Genomic DNA, 12694 nt, shown 5'->3' on the forward strand with positions numbered 1-12694 from the left:
TCAGAGGGCAGATGTCAGACGGATTAGGAAGGACAATTTCCTTGATTGAAAAAGGACGTCAATTGTGCCACTGAACTGAAGATATTTGTGTGGTGTGTTCGATTGTGGTCAGAATTTGGCTTTTTGTGCCGAAATAGCTCAGTTGGGAGAGTGTTAGACTGAAGATCTAAAGGTCCCTGGTTCGATCCCGGGTTTCGGCAGCTGGACAAGAGGTGTTTCAGCAGCTGGATGGGGACGTTTGGCAAAGTCATTACCTTGTTGTGTGAGCAGCTGAACAGGACTTGTTTTTGGGCAAGTGGGCGGTAGTCTATTGCAAACTTGAGCTTTTGAGCAACTGACTGTTAGCAGTCTGACTGTGCCTCTTCCTTTGTTTCTTTCTGTATATGTTCAATTAATAGGTTTCATTCATGGTTCCATGTATGGACAAGCCAGTCTGACTGCGCATCTTCCTTTCTTTCTTCCTGTATATTTTCAAGTAATAGGTTTCATCAATGGCTCCTAGTGAGGACAAAGCATTCTCACTTTAAGTTTCTAGCCTCCAATGATGAAGTGAACACAGGAAGTTTAGCTAGGACTGTTTGCTTTGAACATTTTCCTCTGTTTTTTTTCATTAACACCTTTCCTGTATCTCCAACGATTAGGGCAGCCATCATTAAAACCCCACCCTTGAGGGAAAAAACAATACTTCAGAGGGCAGATGTCAGACGGATTAGGAAGGACAATTTCCTTGATTGAAAAAGGACGTCAATTGTGCCACTGAACTGAAGATATTTGTGTGGTGTGTTCGATTGTGGTCAGAATTTGGCTTTTTGTGCCGAAATAGCTCAGTTGGGAGAGCGTTAGACTGAAGATCTAAAGGTCCCTGGTTCGATCCCAGGTTTCGGCAGCTGGACAAGAGGTGTTTCAGCAGCTGGATGGGGACGTTTGGCAAAGTCATTACCTTGTTGTGTGAGCAGCTGAACAGGACTTGTTTTTGGGCAAGTGGGCGGTAGTCTATTGCAAACTTGAGCTTTTGAGCAACTGACTGTTAGCAGTCTGACTGTGCCTCTTCCTTTGTTTCTTTCTGTATATGTTCAATTAATAGGTTTCATTCATGGTTCCATGTATGGACAAGCCAGTCTGACTGCGCATCTTCCTTTCTTTCTTCCTGTATATTTTCAAGTAATAGGTTTCATCAATGGCTCCTAGTGAGGACAAACCATTCTCACTTTAAGTTTCTAGCCTCCAATGATGAAGTGAATACAGGAAGTTTAGCTAGGACTGTTTGCTTTGAACATTTTCACATGTTTTTTTTCATTAACACCTTTTTTGTATCTCCAACGATTAGGGCAGCCATCATTAAAACCCCACCCTTGAGGGAAAAAACAATACTTCAGAGGGTAGATGTCAGATGGATTAGGAAGGACAATTTCCTTGATTAAAAAAGGACGTCAAATGTGCCACTGAACTGAAGATATTTGTGTGGTGTGTTCGATTGTGGTCAGAATTTGGCTTTTTGTGCCGAAATAGCTCAGTTGGGAGAGTGTTAGACTGAAGATCTAAAGGTCCCTGGTTCGATCCCGGGTTTCGGCAGCTGGACAAGAGGTGTTTCAGCAGCTGGATGGGGACGTTTGGCAAAGTCATTACCTTGTTGTGTGAGCAGCTGAACAGGACTTGTTTTTGGGCAAGTGGGCGGTAGTCTATTGCAAACTTGAGCTTTTGAGCAACTGACTGTTAGCAGTCTGACTGTGCCTCTTCCTTTGTTTCTTTCTGTATATGTTCAATTAATAGGTTTCATTCATGGTTCCATGTATGGACAAGCCAGTCTGACTGCGCATCTTCCTTTCTTTCTTCCTGTATATTTTCAAGTAATAGGTTTCATCAATGGCTCCTAGTGAGGACAAAGCATTCTCACTTTAAGTTTCTAGCCTCCAATGATGAAGTGAACACAGGAAGTTTAGCTAGGACTGTTTGCTTTGAACATTTTCCTCTGTTTTTTTTCATTAACACCTTTCCTGTATCTCCAACGATTAGGGCAGCCATCATTAAAACCCCACCCTTGAGGGAAAAAACAATACTTCAGAGGGCAGATGTCAGACGGATTAGGAAGGACAATTTCCTTGATTGAAAAAGGACGTCAATTGTGCCACTGAACTGAAGATATTTGTGTGGTGTGTTCGATTGTGGTCAGAATTTGGCTTTTTGTGCCGAAATAGCTCAGTTGGGAGAGCGTTAGACTGAAGATCTAAAGGTCCCTGGTTCGATCCCAGGTTTCGGCAGCTGGACAAGAGGTGTTTCAGCAGCTGGATGGGGACGTTTGGCAAAGTCATTACCTTGTTGTGTGAGCAGCTGAACAGGACTTGTTTTTGGGCAAGTGGGCGGTAGTCTATTGCAAACTTGAGCTTTTGAGCAACTGACTGTTAGCAGTCTGACTGTGCCTCTTCCTTTGTTTCTTTCTGTATATGTTCAATTAATAGGTTTCATTCATGGTTCCATGTATGGACAAGCCAGTCTGACTGCGCATCTTCCTTTCTTTCTTCCTGTATATTTTCAAGTAATAGGTTTCATCAATGGCTCCTAGTGAGGACAAACCATTCTCACTTTAAGTTTCTAGCCTCCAATGATGAAGTGAATACAGGAAGTTTAGCTAGGACTGTTTGCTTTGAACATTTTCACATGTTTTTTTTCATTAACACCTTTTTTGTATCTCCAACGATTAGGGCAGCCATCATTAAAACCCCACCCTTGAGGGAAAAAACAATACTTCAGAGGGTAGATGTCAGATGGATTAGGAAGGACAATTTCCTTGATTGAAAAAGGACGTCAATTGTGCCACTGAACTGAAGATATTTGTGTGGTGTGTTCGATTGTGGTCAGAATTTGGCTTTTTGTGCCGAAATAGCTCAGTTGGGAGAGCGTTAGACTGAAGATCTAAAGGTCCCTGGTTCGATCCCGGGTTTCGGCAGCTGCACAAGAGATGTTTCAGCAGCTGGATTGGGATGTTAGTTGTGTGGGCAGCTGAACAGGACTTGTTTTCGGCAACTGGATGCTAGTCTTTTGCAAACTTGAGCTTTTGAGCAACTGACTTCCTTTGTTTGTTTCTGTATATGTTCAATAAATATGTTTCATTCATGGTTCCATGTATGGACAAGCCACTCTGACTGCGCATCTTCCTCCAGACAGATAAGGTTAACACCTTTCCTGAATCTCCAATGATTAGGGCAGCCATCATTAAAACCCCACCCTTGAGGGAAAAAACAATACTTCAGAGGGCAGATGTCAGACGGATTAGGAAGGACAATTTCCTTGATTGAAAAAGGACGTCAATTGTGCCACTGAACTGAAGATATTTGTGTGGTGTGTTAGATCGTGGTCAGAATTAAGCTTTTTGTGCCGAAATAGCTCAGTTGGGAGAGCGTAGACTGAAGATCTAAAGGTCCCTGGTTTGATCCCGGGTTTCGGCGGCTGGACAAGAGGTGTTTCAGCAGCTGGATGGGGATGTTTGGCAAAGTCATTACCTTGTTGTGTGAGCAGCTGAACAGGACTTGTTTTTGGGCAAGTGGGCGGTAGTCTATTGCAAACTTGAGCTTTTGAGCAACTGACTGTTAGCAGTCTGACTGTGCCTCTTCCTTTGTTTCTTTCTGTATATGTTCAATTAATATGTTTCATTCATGGTTCCATGTATGGACAAGCCAGTCTGACTGCGCATCTTCCTTTCTTTCTTCCTGTATATTTTCAAGTAATAGGTTTCATCAATGGCTCCTAGTGAGGACAAACCATTCTCACTTTAAGTTTCTACCCTCCAATGATGAAGTGAATACAGGAAGTTTAGCTAGGACTGTTTGCTTTGAACATTTTCACATGTTTTTTTTCATTAACACCTTTCCTGTATCTCCAACGATTAGGGCAGCCATCATTAAAACCCCACACTTGAGGGAAAAAACAATACTTCAGAGGGCAGATGTCAGATGGATTAGGAAGGACAATTTCCTTGATTGAAAAAGGACGTCAAATGTGCCACTGAACTGAAGATATTTGTGTGGTGTGTTCGATTGTGGTCAGAATTTGGCTTTTTGTGCCGAAATAGCTCAGTTGGGAGAGCGTTAGACTGAAGATCTAAAGGTCCCTGGTTCGATCCCGGGTTTCGGCAGCTGCACAAGAGATGTTTCAGCAGCTGGATTGGGATGTTAGTTGTGTGGGCAGCTGAACAGGACTTGTTTTTGGGCAAGTGGGCGGTAGTCTATTGCAAACTTGAGCTTTTGAGCAACTGACTGTTAGCAGTCTGACTGTGCCTCTTCCTTTGTTTCTTTCTGTATATGTTCAATTAATATGTTTCATTCATGGTTCCATGTATGGACAAGCCAGTCTGACTGCGCATCTTCCTTTCTTTCTTCCTGTATATTTTCAAGTAATAAGTTTCATCCATGGCTCCTGGTGAGGACAAAGCATTCTCACTTTAAGTTTCTAGCCTCCAATGATGAAGTGAATACAGGAAGTTCAGCTAGGACTGTTTGCTTTGAACATTTTCTTATGTTTTTTTTTCGTTAACACCTTTCCTGAATCTCCAATGATTAGGGCAGCCATCATTAAAACCCCACCCTTGAGGGAAAAAACAATACTTCAGAGGGCAGATGTCAGACGGATTAGGAAGGACAATTTCCTTGATTGAAAAAGGACGTCAATTGTGCCACTGAACTGAAGATATTTGTGTGGTGTGTTAGATCGTGGTCAGAATTAAGCTTTTTGTGCCGAAATAGCTCAGTTGGGAGAGCGTAGACTGAAGATCTAAAGGTCCCTGGTTTGATCCCGGGTTTCGGCGGCTGGACAAGAGGTGTTTCAGCAGCTGGATGGGGATGTTTGGCAAAGTCATTACCTTGTTGTGTGAGCAGCTGAACAGGACTTGTTTTTGGGCAAGTGGGCGGTAGTCTATTGCAAGCTTGAGCTTTTGAGCAACTGACTGTTAGCAGTCTGACTGTGCCTCTTCCTTTGTTTCTTTCTGTATATGTTCAATTAATAGGTTTCATTCATGGTTCCATGTCTGGACAAGCCAGTCTGACTGCGCATCTTCCTTTCTTTCTTCCTGTATATTTTCAAGTAATACGTTTCATCCATGGCTCCAGGTGAGGACAAAGCATTCTCACTTTAAGTTTCTAGCCTCCAATGATGAAGTGAATACAGGAAGTTTAACTAGTTTAACTGTTTGCTTTGAACATTTTCCCCTGTTTTTTTTCATTAACACCTTTCCTGCAACTCCAACGATTAGGGCAGCCATCATTAAAACCCCACCCTTGAGGAAAAAAACAATACTTCAGAGGGCAGATGTCAGACGGATTAGGAAGGACAATTTCCTTGATTGAAAAAGGACGTCAATTGTGCCACTGAACTGAAGATATTTGTGTGGTGTGTTCGATTGTGGTCAGAATTTGGCTTTTTGTGCCGAAATAGCTCAGTTGGGAGAGCGTTAGACTGAAGATCTAAAGGTCCCTGGTTCGATCCCGGGTTTCGGCAGCTGGACAAGAGGTGTTTGAGCAGCTGGATGGGGAAGTTTGGCAAAGTCATTACCTTGTTGTGTGAGCAGCTGAACAGGACTTGTTTTTGGGCAAGTGGGCGGTAGTCTATTGCAAACTTGAGCTTTTGAGCAACTGACTGTTAGCAGTCTGACTGTGCCTCTTCCTTTGTTTCTTTCTGTATATGTTCAATTAATAGGTTTCATTCATGGTTCCATGTATGGACAAGCCAGTCTGACTGCGCATCTTCCTTTCTTTCTTCCTGTATATTTTCAAGTAATAGGTTTCATCAATGGCTCCTAGTGAGGACAAAGCATTCTCACTTTAAGTTTCTAGCCTCCAATGATGAAGTGAATACAGGAAGTTTAGCTAGGACTGTTTGCTTTGAACATTTTCACATGTTTTTTTTCATTAACACCTTTCCTGTATCTCCAACGATTAGGGCAGCCATCATTAAAACCCCACCCTTGAGGGAAAAAACAATACTTCAGAGGGCAGATGTCAGATGGATTAGGAAGGACAATTTCCTTGATTGAAAAAGGACGTCAATTGTGCCACTGAACTGAAGATATTTGTGTGGTGTGTTCGATTGTGGTCAGAATTTGGCTTTTTGTGCCGAAATAGCTCAGTTGGGAGAGCGTTAGACTGAAGATCTAAAGGTCCCTGGTTCGATCCCGGGTTTCGGCAGCTGCACAAGAGATGTTTCAGCAGCTGGATTGGGATGTTAGTTGTGTGGGCAGCTGAACAGGACTTGTTTTCGGCAACTGGATGCTAGTCTTTTGCAAACTTGAGCTTTTGAGCAACTGACTTCCTTTGTTTGTTTCTGTATATGTTCAATAAATATGTTTCATTCATGGTTCCATGTATGGACAAGCCACTCTGACTGCGCATCTTCCTCCAGACAGATAAGGTTAACACCTTTCCTGAATCTCCAATGATTAGGGCAGCCATCATTAAAACCCCACCCTTGAGGGAAAAAACAATACTTCAGAGGGCAGATGTCAGACGGATTAGGAAGGACAATTTCCTTGATTGAAAAAGGACGTCAATTGTGCCACTGAACTGAAGATATTTGTGTGGTGTGTTAGATCGTGGTCAGAATTAAGCTTTTTGTGCCGAAATAGCTCAGTTGGGAGAGCGTAGACTGAAGATCTAAAGGTCCCTGGTTTGATCCCGGGTTTCGGCGGCTGGACAAGAGGTGTTTCAGCAGCTGGATGGGGATGTTTGGCAAAGTCATTACCTTGTTGTGTGAGCAGCTGAACAGGACTTGTTTTTGGGCAAGTGGGCGGTAGTCTATTGCAAACTTGAGCTTTTGAGCAACTGACTGTTAGCAGTCTGACTGTGCCTCTTCCTTTGTTTCTTTCTGTATATGTTCAATTAATAGGTTTCATTCATGGTTCCATGTATGGACAAGCCAGTCTGACTGCGCATCTTCCTTTCTTTCTTCCTGTATATTTTCAAGTAATAGGTTTCATCAATGGCTCCTAGTGAGGACAAACCATTCTCACTTTAAGTTTCTACCCTCCAATGATGAAGTGAATACAGGAAGTTTAGCTAGGACTGTTTGCTTTGAACATTTTCCTCTGTTTTTTTTCATTAACACCTTTCCTGTATCTCCAACGATTAGGGCAGCCATCATTAAAACCCCACACTTGAGGGAAAAAACAATACTTCAGAGGGCAGATGTCAGATGGATTAGGAAGGACAATTTCCTTGATTAAAAAAGGACGTCAAATGTGCCACTGAACTGAAGATATTTGTGTGGTGTGTTCGATTGTGGTCAGAATTTGGCTTTTTGTGCCGAAATAGCTCAGTTGGGAGAGCGTTAGACTGAAGATCTAAAGGTCCCTGGTTCGATCCCGGGTTTCGGCAGCTGCACAAGAGATGTTTCAGCAGCTGGATTGGGATGTTAGTTGTGTGGGCAGCTGAACAGGACTTGTTTTCGGCAACTGGATGCTAGTCTTTTGCAAACTTGAGCTTTTGAGCAACTGACTTCCTTTGTTTGTTTCTGTATATGTTCAATAAATATGTTTCATTCATGGTTCCATGTATGGACAAGCCACTCTGACTGCGCATCTTCCTCCAGACAGATAAGGTTAACACCTTTCCTGAATCTCCAATGATTAGGGCAGCCATCATTAAAACCCCACCCTTGAGGGAAAAAACAATACTTCAGAGGGCAGATGTCAGACGGATTAGGAAGGACAATTTCCTTGATTGAAAAAGGACGTCAATTGTGCCACTGAACTGAAGATATTTGTGTGGTGTGTTAGATCGTGGTCAGAATTAAGCTTTTTGTGCCGAAATAGCTCAGTTGGGAGAGCGTAGACTGAAGATCTAAAGGTCCCTGGTTTGATCCCGGGTTTCGGCGGCTGGACAAGAGGTGTTTCAGCAGCTGGATGGGGATGTTTGGCAAAGTCATTACCTTGTTGTGTGAGCAGCTGAACAGGACTGGTTTTTGGGCAAGTGGGCGGTAGTCTATTGCAAACTTGAGCTTTTGAGCAACTGACTGTTAGCAGTCTGACTGTGCCTCTTCCTTTGTTTCTTTCTGTATATGTTCAATTAATAGGTTTCATTCATGGTTCCATGTCTGGACAAGCCAGTCTGACTGCGCATCTTCCTTTCTTTCTTCCTGTATATTTTCAAGTAATAGGTTTCATCAATGGCTCCTAGTGAGGACAAAGCATTCTCACTTTAAGTTTCTAGCCTCCAATGATGAAGTGAATACAGGAAGTTTAGCTAGGACTGTTTGCTTTGAACATTTTCCTCTGTTTTTTTTCATTAACACCTTTCCTGTATCTCCAACGATTAGGGCAGCCATCATTAAAACCCCAACCTTGAGGGAAAAAACAATACTTCAGAGGGCAGATGTCAGATGGATTAGGAAGGACAATTTCCCTGATTGAAAAAGGACGTCAATTGTGCCACTGAACTGAAGATATTTGTGTGGTGTGTTCGATTGTGGTCAGAATTTGGCTTTTTGTGCCGAAATAGCTCAGTTGGGAGAGCGTTAGACTGAAGATCTAAAGGTCCCTGGTTCGATCCCGGGTTTCGGCAGCTGGACAAGAGGTGTTTGAGCAGCTGGATGGGGACGTTTGGCAAAGTCATTACCTTGTTGTGTGAGCAGCTGAACAGGACTTGTTTTTGGGCAAGTGGGCGGTAGTCTATTGCAAACTTGAGCTTTTGAGCAACTGACTGTTAGCAGTCTGACTGTGCCTCTTCCTTTGTTTCTTTCTGTATATGTTCAATTAATAGGTTTCATTCATGGTTCCATGTATGGACAAGCCAGTCTGACTGCGCATCTTCCTTTCTTTCTTCCTGTATATTTTCAAGTAATAGGTTTCATCAATGGCTCCTAGTGAGGACAAACCATTCTCACTTTAAGTTTCTAGCCTCCAATGATGAAGTGAATACAGGAAGTTTAGCTAGGACTGTTTGCTTTGAACATTTTCACATGTTTTTTTTCATTAACACCTTTCCTGTATCTCCAACGATTAGGGCAGCCATCATTAAAACCCCACCCTTGAGGGAAAAAACAATACTTCAGAGGGCAGATGTCAGATGGATTAGGAAGGACAATTTCCTTGATTGAAAAAGGACGTCAATTGTGCCACTGAACTGAAGATATTTGTGTGGTGTGTTCGATTGTGGTCAGAATTTGGCTTTTTGTGCCGAAATAGCTCAGTTGGGAGAGCGTTAGACTGAAGATCTAAAGGTCCCTGGTTCGATCCCGGGTTTCGGCAGCTGCACAAGAGATGTTTCAGCAGCTGGATTGGGATGTTAGTTGTGTGGGCAGCTGAACAGGACTTGTTTTCGGCAACTGGATGCTAGTCTTTTGCAAACTTGAGCTTTTGAGCAACTGACTTCCTTTGTTTGTTTCTGTATATGTTCAATAAATATGTTTCATTCATGGTTCCATGTATGGACAAGCCACTCTGACTGCGCATCTTCCTCCAGACAGATAAGGTTAACACCTTTCCTGAATCTCCAATGATTAGGGCAGCCATCATTAAAACCCCACCCTTGAGGGAAAAAACAATACTTCAGAGGGCAGATGTCAGACGGATTAGGAAGGACAATTTCCTTGATTGAAAAAGGACGTCAATTGTGCCACTGAACTGAAGATATTTGTGTGGTGTGTTAGATCGTGGTCAGAATTAAGCTTTTTGTGCCGAAATAGCTCAGTTGGGAGAGCGTAGACTGAAGATCTAAAGGTCCCTGGTTTGATCCTGGGTTTCGGCGGCTGGACAAGAGGTGTTTCAGCAGCTGGATGGGGATGTTTGGCAAAGTCATTACCTTGTTGTGTGAGCAGCTGAACAGGACTTGTTTTTGGGCAAGTGGGCGGTAGTCTATTGCAAACTTGAGCTTTTGAGCAACTGACTGTTAGCAGTCTGACTGTGCCTCTTCCTTTGTTTCTTTCTGTATATGTTCAATTAATAGGTTTCATTCATGGTTCCATGTATGGACAAGCCAGTCTGACTGCGCATCTTCCTTTCTTTCTTCCTGTATATTTTCAAGTAATAGGTTTCATCAATGGCTCCTAGTGAGGACAAACCATTCTCACTTTAAGTTTCTAGCCTCCAATGATGAAGTGAATACAGGAAGTTTAGCTAGGACTGTTTGCTTTGAACATTTTCCTCTGTTTTTTTTCATTAACACCTTTCCTGTATCTCCAACGATTAGGGCAGCCATCATTAAAACCCCACACTTGAGGGAAAAAACAATACTTCAGAGGGCAGATGTCAGATGGATTAGGAAGGACAATTTCCTTGATTGAAAAAGGACGTCAAATGTGCCACTGAACTGAAGATATTTGTGTGGTGTGTTCGATTGTGGTCAGAATTTGGCTTTTTGTGCCGAAATAGCTCAGTTGGGAGAGCGTTAGACTGAAGATCTAAAGGTCCCTGGTTCGATCCCGGGTTTCGGCAGCTGCACAAGAGATGTTTCAGCAGCTGGATTGGGATGTTAGTTGTGTGGGCAGCTGAACAGGACTTGTTTTTGGGCAAGTGGGCGGTAGTCTATTGCAAACTTGAGCTTTTGAGCAACTGACTGTTAGCAGTCTGACTGTGCCTCTTCCTTTGTTTCTTTCTGTATATGTTCAATTAATATGTTTCATTCATGGTTCCATGTATGGACAAGCCAGTCTGACTGCGCATCTTCCTTTCTTTCTTCCTGTATATTTTCAAGTAATAAGTTTCATCCATGGCTCCTGGTGAGGACAAAGCATTCTCACTTTAAGTTTCTAGCCTCCAATGATGAAGTGAATACAGGAAGTTCAGCTAGGACTGTTTGCTTTGAACATTTTCTTATGTTTTTTTTTCGTTAACACCTTTCCTGAATCTCCAATGATTAGGGCAGCCATCATTAAAACCCCACCCTTGAGGGAAAAAACAATACTTCAGAGGGCAGATGTCAGACGGATTAGGAAGGACAATTTCCTTGATTGAAAAAGGACGTCAATTGTGCCACTGAACTGAAGATATTTGTGTGGTGTGTTAGATCGTGGTCAGAATTAAGCTTTTTGTGCCGAAATAGCTCAGTTGGGAGAGCGTAGACTGAAGATCTAAAGGTCCCTGGTTTGATCCCGGGTTTCGGCGGCTGGACAAGAGGTGTTTCAGCAGCTGGATGGGGATGTTTGGCAAAGTCATTACCTTGTTGTGTGAGCAGCTGAACAGGACTTGTTTTTGGGCAAGTGGGCGGTAGTCTATTGCAAACTTGAGCTTTTGAGCAACTGACTGTTAGCAGTCTGACTGTGCCTCTTCCTTTGTTTCTTTCTGTATATGTTCAATTAATAGGTTTCATTCATGGTTCCATGTATGGACAAGCCAGTCTGACTGCGCATCTTCCTTTCTTTCTTCCTGTATATTTTCAAGTAATAGGTTTCATCAATGGCTCCTAGTGAGGACAAAGCATTCTCACTTTAAGTTTCTAGCCTCCAATGATGAAGTGAATACAGGAAGTTTAGCTAGGACTGTTTGCTTTGAACATTTTCACATGTTTTTTTTCATTAACACCTTTCCTGTATCTCCAACGATTAGGGCAGCCATCATTAAAACCCCACCCTTGAGGGAAAAAACAATACTTCAGAGGGCAGATGTCAGATGGATTAGGAAGGACAATTTCCTTGATTGAAAAAGGACGTCAATTGTGCCACTGAACTGAAGATATTTGTGTGGTGTGTTCGATTGTGGTCAGAATTTGGCTTTTTGTGCCGAAATAGCTCAGTTGGGAGAGCGTTAGACTGAAGATCTAAAGGTCCCTGGTTCGATCCCGGGTTTCGGCAGCTGCACAAGAGATGTTTCAGCAGCTGGATTGGGATGTTAGTTGTGTGGGCAGCTGAACAGGACTTGTTTTCGGCAACTGGATGCTAGTCTTTTGCAAACTTGAGCTTTTGAGCAACTGACTTCCTTTGTTTGTTTCTGTATATGTTCAATAAATATGTTTCATTCATGGTTCCATGTATGGACAAGCCACTCTGACTGCGCATCTTCCTCCAGACAGATAAGGTTAACACCTTTCCTGAATCTCCAATGATTAGGGCAGCCATCATTAAAACCCCACCCTTGAGGGAAAAAACAATACTTCAGAGGGCAGATGTCAGACGGATTAGGAAGGACAATTTCCTTGATTGAAAAAGGACGTCAATTGTGCCACTGAACTGAAGATATTTGTGTGGTGTGTTAGATCGTGGTCAGAATTAAGCTTTTTGTGCCGAAATAGCTCAGTTGGGAGAGCGTAGACTGAAGATCTAAAGGTCCCTGGTTTGATCCCGGGTTTCGGCGGCTGGACAAGAGTTGTTTCAGCAGCTGGATGGGGATGTTTGGCAAAGTCATTACCTTGTTGTGTGAGCAGCTGAACAGGACTTGTTTTTGGGCAAGTGGGCGGTAGTCTATTGCAAACTTGAGCTTTTGAGCAACTGACTGTTAGCAGTCTGACTGTGCCTCTTCCTTTGTTTCTTTCTGTATATGTTCAATTAATAGGTTTCATTCATGGTTCCATGTATGGACAAGCCAGTCTGACTGCGCATCTTCCTTCCTTTCTTCCTGTATATTTTCAAGTAATAGGTTTCATCAATGGCTCCTAGTGAGGACAAAGCATTCTCACTTTAAGTTTCTACCCTCCAATGATGAAGTGAATACAGGAAGTTTAGCTAGGACTGTTTGCTTTGAACATTTTCCTCTGTTTTTTTTCATTAACACCTTTCCTGT

The 12694-nt window shown here is 42.7% G+C and overlaps 19 non-coding genes across 19 annotated transcripts; all 19 read left to right on the forward strand.

Annotated features, from left to right (window-relative positions):
• The first annotated feature begins 127 nt into the window (after window positions 1-127).
• Window positions 128-200, forward strand: trnaf-gaa (transfer RNA phenylalanine (anticodon GAA)). Its single transcript has one exon. It is a non-coding gene; the product is annotated as a tRNA-Phe (tRNA).
• Window positions 201-813: 613 nt separating this feature from the next.
• Window positions 814-886, forward strand: trnaf-gaa (transfer RNA phenylalanine (anticodon GAA)). The gene has a single exon. It is a non-coding gene; the product is annotated as a tRNA-Phe (tRNA).
• Window positions 887-1499: 613 nt separating this feature from the next.
• trnaf-gaa (transfer RNA phenylalanine (anticodon GAA)) lies at window positions 1500-1572 on the forward strand. The gene has a single exon. It is a non-coding gene; the product is annotated as a tRNA-Phe (tRNA).
• Window positions 1573-2185: 613 nt separating this feature from the next.
• On the forward strand, window positions 2186-2258 carry trnaf-gaa (transfer RNA phenylalanine (anticodon GAA)). The gene has a single exon. It is a non-coding gene; the product is annotated as a tRNA-Phe (tRNA).
• A 613-nt stretch (window positions 2259-2871) lies between these two features.
• On the forward strand, window positions 2872-2944 carry trnaf-gaa (transfer RNA phenylalanine (anticodon GAA)). The gene has a single exon. It is a non-coding gene; the product is annotated as a tRNA-Phe (tRNA).
• Window positions 2945-3371: 427 nt separating this feature from the next.
• trnaf-gaa (transfer RNA phenylalanine (anticodon GAA)) lies at window positions 3372-3443 on the forward strand. Its single transcript has one exon. It is a non-coding gene; the product is annotated as a tRNA-Phe (tRNA).
• A 613-nt stretch (window positions 3444-4056) lies between these two features.
• On the forward strand, window positions 4057-4129 carry trnaf-gaa (transfer RNA phenylalanine (anticodon GAA)). Its single transcript has one exon. It is a non-coding gene; the product is annotated as a tRNA-Phe (tRNA).
• A 597-nt stretch (window positions 4130-4726) lies between these two features.
• On the forward strand, window positions 4727-4798 carry trnaf-gaa (transfer RNA phenylalanine (anticodon GAA)). The gene has a single exon. It is a non-coding gene; the product is annotated as a tRNA-Phe (tRNA).
• Window positions 4799-5414: 616 nt separating this feature from the next.
• trnaf-gaa (transfer RNA phenylalanine (anticodon GAA)) lies at window positions 5415-5487 on the forward strand. Its single transcript has one exon. It is a non-coding gene; the product is annotated as a tRNA-Phe (tRNA).
• A 613-nt stretch (window positions 5488-6100) lies between these two features.
• On the forward strand, window positions 6101-6173 carry trnaf-gaa (transfer RNA phenylalanine (anticodon GAA)). Its single transcript has one exon. It is a non-coding gene; the product is annotated as a tRNA-Phe (tRNA).
• Window positions 6174-6600: 427 nt separating this feature from the next.
• trnaf-gaa (transfer RNA phenylalanine (anticodon GAA)) lies at window positions 6601-6672 on the forward strand. The gene has a single exon. It is a non-coding gene; the product is annotated as a tRNA-Phe (tRNA).
• A 613-nt stretch (window positions 6673-7285) lies between these two features.
• trnaf-gaa (transfer RNA phenylalanine (anticodon GAA)) lies at window positions 7286-7358 on the forward strand. The gene has a single exon. It is a non-coding gene; the product is annotated as a tRNA-Phe (tRNA).
• Window positions 7359-7785: 427 nt separating this feature from the next.
• Window positions 7786-7857, forward strand: trnaf-gaa (transfer RNA phenylalanine (anticodon GAA)). The gene has a single exon. It is a non-coding gene; the product is annotated as a tRNA-Phe (tRNA).
• Window positions 7858-8470: 613 nt separating this feature from the next.
• On the forward strand, window positions 8471-8543 carry trnaf-gaa (transfer RNA phenylalanine (anticodon GAA)). The gene has a single exon. It is a non-coding gene; the product is annotated as a tRNA-Phe (tRNA).
• Window positions 8544-9156: 613 nt separating this feature from the next.
• trnaf-gaa (transfer RNA phenylalanine (anticodon GAA)) lies at window positions 9157-9229 on the forward strand. Its single transcript has one exon. It is a non-coding gene; the product is annotated as a tRNA-Phe (tRNA).
• A 1112-nt stretch (window positions 9230-10341) lies between these two features.
• trnaf-gaa (transfer RNA phenylalanine (anticodon GAA)) lies at window positions 10342-10414 on the forward strand. Its single transcript has one exon. It is a non-coding gene; the product is annotated as a tRNA-Phe (tRNA).
• A 597-nt stretch (window positions 10415-11011) lies between these two features.
• Window positions 11012-11083, forward strand: trnaf-gaa (transfer RNA phenylalanine (anticodon GAA)). Its single transcript has one exon. It is a non-coding gene; the product is annotated as a tRNA-Phe (tRNA).
• Window positions 11084-11696: 613 nt separating this feature from the next.
• Window positions 11697-11769, forward strand: trnaf-gaa (transfer RNA phenylalanine (anticodon GAA)). Its single transcript has one exon. It is a non-coding gene; the product is annotated as a tRNA-Phe (tRNA).
• A 427-nt stretch (window positions 11770-12196) lies between these two features.
• trnaf-gaa (transfer RNA phenylalanine (anticodon GAA)) lies at window positions 12197-12268 on the forward strand. Its single transcript has one exon. It is a non-coding gene; the product is annotated as a tRNA-Phe (tRNA).
• The last annotated feature ends 426 nt before the right edge of the window (window positions 12269-12694 follow it).

Source organism: Centropristis striata, chromosome 3 (genome assembly GCF_030273125.1).
Source record: "Centropristis striata isolate RG_2023a ecotype Rhode Island chromosome 3, C.striata_1.0, whole genome shotgun sequence".
Taxonomy (NCBI): domain Eukaryota; kingdom Metazoa; phylum Chordata; class Actinopteri; order Perciformes; family Serranidae; genus Centropristis; species Centropristis striata.